Genomic DNA, 5,895 nt, shown 5'->3' on the forward strand with positions numbered 1-5,895 from the left:
CGCAAACAAGGAAACGGGGCGGGGGTGAGTCACGGTGGCCCCACCCGGGGGAAATCCGGGCCGGGGCCGCTTCCCGGCTGCGGGTCCCCAGTGCAGGGGCGGGCCCAACGCTTCCCGTTCACAGCGGGGAAGTCAAGGCAGGAGGGGGCGGGTGCAGCCGCGGTGGGCTGCGGGGAGGGCTTGGGATTGTAGCCTCCACCTTGGCAAGTACCTGGCCCGTCCCGGAAGGAGCTGGGCCCACAGCTGCCCTGCTTGCTGAGCAGCTGTTGGAATCCAACTCTAATGCGGACCATCCCTTGTTAGCGCAGGTGCAGGCCCTGTCCCCCACGTCCCCTTGCAGTCCTGGAGGTGGCCAGGGTGGGCAAGCACCTGGCAGAGGAGCAAGATCCAAACCCACGGCCAGTTTTGGGATTGGAGGGTGTGTGGACTGTGTGAGAGGAGGAACAGAGGCTGCTGGGATAGCCGCCTGGGCAGAAAGAGTGTGGGTGTCTGGCCGTGGACAGCAGAGGCCCCTGTCTCGGTGCCCTGGCACCTGCTCACCGAGGCTGGGACAGCTGAACATGGAGCTGCCATGTTCCTGCCACTGTGCTTGGAGCCATCCACATGTTCCATGCTTGCTGCAATCTGAGGAAGCAGATATTGATGTCATCCACCTTACCTGTGAATAACTGAAGCTCACTCACCTCACAGTAGATGGGGAAGAGGGCTGGGGCTCAGCTGGGGCTGCCTGCTCCAAGTGGCCCTAGACTTCTGACTGAAGGGGACGGGGATGCAAACCTTCAGAACCACAAAGTGTGCCATGCCCATGACCCAGCCACCCGAATGCCCTCCCTGTCACTCCTACCCACCTCTCCAGCCCCTTCTCAGGGGGTCAGGGAAGGCTTGATGGGGATGGAGTAGAGGCCTGGGGCATGGTCTTCAAGGATGACATCCAGGCCACATGGACACGTCCCAGAGGTATGAAAACACTGTGTCCTGGTCTCAGAGGTTGGCCGGGTACCAGGACAGGTAAACGAGGAACTGATGGGCATTCGCAGGTGTAAATCCTCCCAGCAGTCCTGGTGGCAGGCCCCATGGTGGCCAAGTGTACCCCCGGGCCCACGAGTAGAAGGGGCAGAGCCTGAGCCCTGCTCCTGAGTCTCTGTGTCCAGACTGTGCAGCTCCTGTGCAGGGCACAGACCACACAGTGTCCTCCACCACCCTTGGTACACCAGCTCCTGGCTGCAGCGAGCAGCAGGCAACAGAGCTCAAGTCTGTGAGACGGTCTGCCAGGGAGCCACTTAAAGCCCATCCCATCCCGAAGATGGGGGCGAGGCCCCTGGGAAGTGGAAGGAGTGGCTGGGGGGGATGTTCTCTGAGGTGAAGACTCCAGCTGAGGGTTCAACCCCTTTAATGCACCTGCAGCTCCCTGGGATTCCACAGAGCCTGGCACCTGTGCCAGGTGTGGCTTCCTTGCTCCCCAGCCAAACTAGGCTTGCTTAGCTTCAGGAACCCTACCATGGCCTGGGTAAAGGCTTAACCCTAGGTGCCTGGTCCCAGGTCAGTTAGATACCCTCTGAGGCAGTCTCTACCCCACACACTGTTCCTGCTCCAGTGTGCCCACCTGTGATGTTCCCTATACACCTTTATATCCTCAACAGTACCTGTTGCACAAGAGGGTGGGTGTTGGAGTGGAGGCACAGGGAGACACCTGAGGTCAAACAGAAGGGGATATGGTCTGTGCCCACCAGTAGTCTCATGTGGAATATCACAGCTAACACTTGACCCAGGATCTACACAACACAGCGAGTATACCTGAGCCCACACCTGCCCTGTGTGCACCACACAGTGAGTGCACCTGAGCCCACACCTGCCCTGTGTGTGCACCACACAGCACGTACACCTGAGCCCCACACCTGCCCGTGTGTGCACCACACAGCGAGTATACCTGAGCCCACACCTGCCCTGTGTGCACCACACAGCACGTACACCTGAGCCCACACCTGCCTGTGTGTGCACCACACAGCGAGTACACCTGAGCCCACACCTGCCCTGTGTGCACCACACAGCACGTACACCTGAGCCCACACCTGCTCTGTGTGTGCACCACACAGCACGTACACCTGAGCCCACACCTGCCCTGTGTGCACCACACAGCACGTACACCTGAGCCCCACACCTGCCCTGTGTGCACCACACAGTGAGTACACCTGAGCCCACACCTGCCCTGTGTGCACCACACAGTGAGTGCACCTGAGCCCACACCTGCCCTGTGTGCACCACACAGCACGTACACCTGAGCCCACACCTGCCCTGTGTGTGCACCACACAAGTACCCCTGAGTTCACACCTGCTTACACTGGGGAATACAGCTGCCTACCTGGTCCATACTCTCGGGGTTTTTTGCTAGTTCTGTTTGTGTGCTTCAGTTTCCAATCCTCCTTCTCCTTTTTGCCACCCCGTCTCCTACGCTGCCCTGTTGGCTCCTTTGTTCTCCACATCCCTCAGTGTCAGTCTGTTGGAGTTGTGGGGAGTGTGGAGGAGAGACCTGAAGTTGAGGCCCTGGGCAATCACACAAAGTGGCTTCCCTGGGAACCCTGAAATCTGGCAGAAACATGAGGGAGGTCCGGTCCCAGGGCCTGATGGACAGGAATCAGAGACAGAGTCGCAGGCTCTGGGGCCCTTGACTGGACGCTGCTCAGCTGGGCCCTGCTTGATCAGATGCTGCTTGGCTCTGCCTGCTGTGAGGCTGCTCTTCTGTATGGGTTCCAGTTCAGTTCCCCCATCCCCGCCCTACCCATTCCTGGGGTTGGAGGGCAGAGGCGGGGAACTGGAATGTCCTTGGGCATGGCCAACCTTCCCTGGGACAAACAGGCCCTAGCCACTCATGGCAGCACTGTGAGGCCCCGGCTGGGTGTGGGCGGCAGGGATGAGGACACAGCACAGGGCACTCTGGGCTGAGTGTGCAGCCACGGAGGCAGGCCCTCAGTGAGCTGTAGGGACACCCAGTCTGCTTCCACCACTGCCTCTGGCACTCAGGAAGCCCCAGGTCCACGTGGCCCTTATCCTGGCCCACACCCCAGCCCAACACCTGAGCCTGCCCCGCTGTGCTCCCCTTCCTCAGCCATGCCTACAGCTCTGCCCTGGCCCATTCTGTGCTCACCTAGCCCTCTGCTCGCCTTCCCACACTGCAGGATTTCCTGCTAGAGTCCTGCCATCATTGGAGCCCAGGCCTATCCTGCCCGGGGTCTCTTTGGTTGGACCCAGATCGGTGGCTGGGGCAGGGGTAGGTACTGGGCAAGCAGGCCTGGCCTCACAGCAAACCCCAACCCCACTTGTGAAGGCCTGGGGCCATAGCGAAGGTTGACTGCCTTTCTGGAGCTAGCCCCTCTGCTCACTTCCTCCCTCCAGACAGGACCTTGGGAGGGCACAGAGACCATGAGGGCCAGGGCTGGCCCAGCTCCTCCTGTCAGCTTCTGAGCTCCAATCCCCTGCTGCTCCTGCTGTTTCTGCCTGGGTGCACCCAGGCTGGGAGGAGAGCGCCCTCTGGGGGTGGAAGTATCCAGCCCTGGGAAATGTATCCCCAGGCTGCACCCGGAGGGTCAGCTGCCTGTGTTTGCCCTCCGGGTCAGGCCTGGCCAGGGAAGGGCACCAAACCTACCAGGTACAGCTTCGGGGTCCAGGAAGCCGCTGTGTACACATACCCCAGAGGTCAGCTACAGCACAGCTGGAGGAGGCTGTCCCTGGAGCTGGTTGAGTACCTGTGTGAAGTTCTGCCCAATCCCTGGGACCGCAGCAGCCCCCCAACTCCCTCTCACCTGCCAGCACTTGGCTTTGTGAAGGATAAACATGGAGATGCTCCAGGCAAATCAGCTTCAGGGGGGTGGCAGGTGCCACGGGGCAGACCAGTGGTAGGGAGGGGTTGAGGCGCAAGGTGGAGCTGAGGCCTGTACCTGGTGGAGTGTTCCAAAGAGACTGTTCCTGGGGCCTGGCACCGTGGCCTAGCAGCTAAAGTCCTTTCTTTGCATGACATATGGATACCATATGGGTGCTGGTTCTAATCCCGGCGGCCCTGCTTCCCATGCAGCTTCCTGCCTGTGACCTGGGAAAGCACTGGAGGACGGCCCAAAGCCTTGGGACCCTGCACCCATGTGGGAGGCCCAGAAGAGGATCCTGGCTCCTGGCTTCAGATTGGCTCAGCTCCAGCTGTTGTGGCCACTTGGGGAGTGAATCAACGGACGGAAGATCTTTCTCTCTGTCTTTCTTCCTCTTTGTATATCTGACTTTGCAATAAAAATAAGTAAATCTTAAAAGAGAGAGAGACCGACCCTCCTGAGCGGGGGCAGGTGGTGGTTGGTGGCCTTGAACAGTTTGGCTAGAAGCTTCAGGAAGCTTTGGTGGGACTGAGGGGTCTCTGTGTCCTGACTGCTGTATTAGGGTCACACCGCTGGGGCCTGCACCCTGTGTGGCAGCTAAAGCCATTGCTTCCAAGTCCTGGCTTTTCCACCGCTGATCCAGCTCCCCACAAATGGCCTGCGTGGCCCAAGTGCTTGTGTTCCAGCCAGCCCTGCCAGCTTCTGGCTTTAGCCCAGTCCAGTCTCAGCCATTGCAAACATTTGGGGAGTGCACCAGCAGATGGAAGATACCTATTTTTCTCTCTAACTGCCTTGCAAATAAATAAAATACATCTTTTTTAAAGATGTATTTTATTTTTACCACAAAGACAGATATACAGAAAGAAAGACAGAGAGGAAGATCTTCCATCCGATGTTTCACTCCCCAACTGAGCCGCAATAGCCAGTGCTGCATCGTTCCGAAGCCAGGAGCCAGGAGCTTCTTCCAGGTCTCCCACATGGGTGCAGGGTCCCAAGGCTTTGGGCTGTCCTCGACTGCTTTCCCAGGCCACAAGCAGGAAGCTGGATGGGAAGCGGAGCAGCCGGGATTAGAACCGGCGCTCATATGGGATCCTGGCATGTTCAAGGTGAGGACTTTAGCTGCTAGGCCACCGGGCTGGGCCCAAAGAAATACACCTTTAATTTTAAAAAAGAAAAGAAAGAAATGGAGAGCTCCCTCCAGCTTCTTTGTGGAGGAGATGGGGTTGGGGGAAAGCAGCGTTCAGGAGCGGGGCTGTGGGCAGTGGCCGGTGGGCAGTGGGGGTGGCTGCGGGGAGAGGGAGGACAGGGCAGACCCTCCCATCCCAGGGCTGTTGAATTGAAGGCAGGCCTGAGGGAAGAAGCCAGCTGGAGCCGCGTGCCCCTGTGAGTAAGGGGCTGTCACTGGGCTCAGGAACTAGTGGGGGCCACGGCAGACGGGAAGCCACTGGTCCACAGGGAGCTCGGGGTGGCTCCTGTGGGAGTTTGAAGGCAGTGTCCCAGGAGTGAGGCCCAGCCCTGAGGGCACCTGCCTGCCCAGCCCGTGTGGAGGGGCCCTGGGTGGGGGAGCCTGGGTGGCCGGCCCAGGCAGAACAAAGTGTCTGTTGGAGTTGCAGCTCTGGAGGCAGTGGCCATGGGAGGAGGACTGCGTCCTGACCCCACATACCGCCCCTGGGAGGGGTTCCAACCCTGGTGAGGCCAGGCTTTGCTGAGAGAACCGGTGGTTCGCCCTCGCTCTCTTTGCCAATGAAAGCAGATAAACAGCTTCTACCGGGGCCTGCAGTTGCACGGAAGTCTTTTTGCGGCTCATGTTGAAAGTTACGGTGGGTGTTGCCTAACACGCACTTGCCAAGGCCGAGTCAGTCAGACACCGGGTGAGCCGGGGCGCCCAGAAAACCTCGCCCCGCCAAGTTGGGACGCCGCGTTCCGCGGAGCGCCTGCAGGGGGCGCGACCGACAGCTTCTGACGTCGCAAGAGCGGGCGGGGCCAGCGGGAGAGGGGCGGGGCCTCGGCCGCCGCGGGGGCGGGCACTCGGAGAGGGGCG

This window comes from Ochotona princeps, chromosome 27, assembly GCF_030435755.1.
Source record: "Ochotona princeps isolate mOchPri1 chromosome 27, mOchPri1.hap1, whole genome shotgun sequence".
Taxonomy (NCBI): domain Eukaryota; kingdom Metazoa; phylum Chordata; class Mammalia; order Lagomorpha; family Ochotonidae; genus Ochotona; species Ochotona princeps.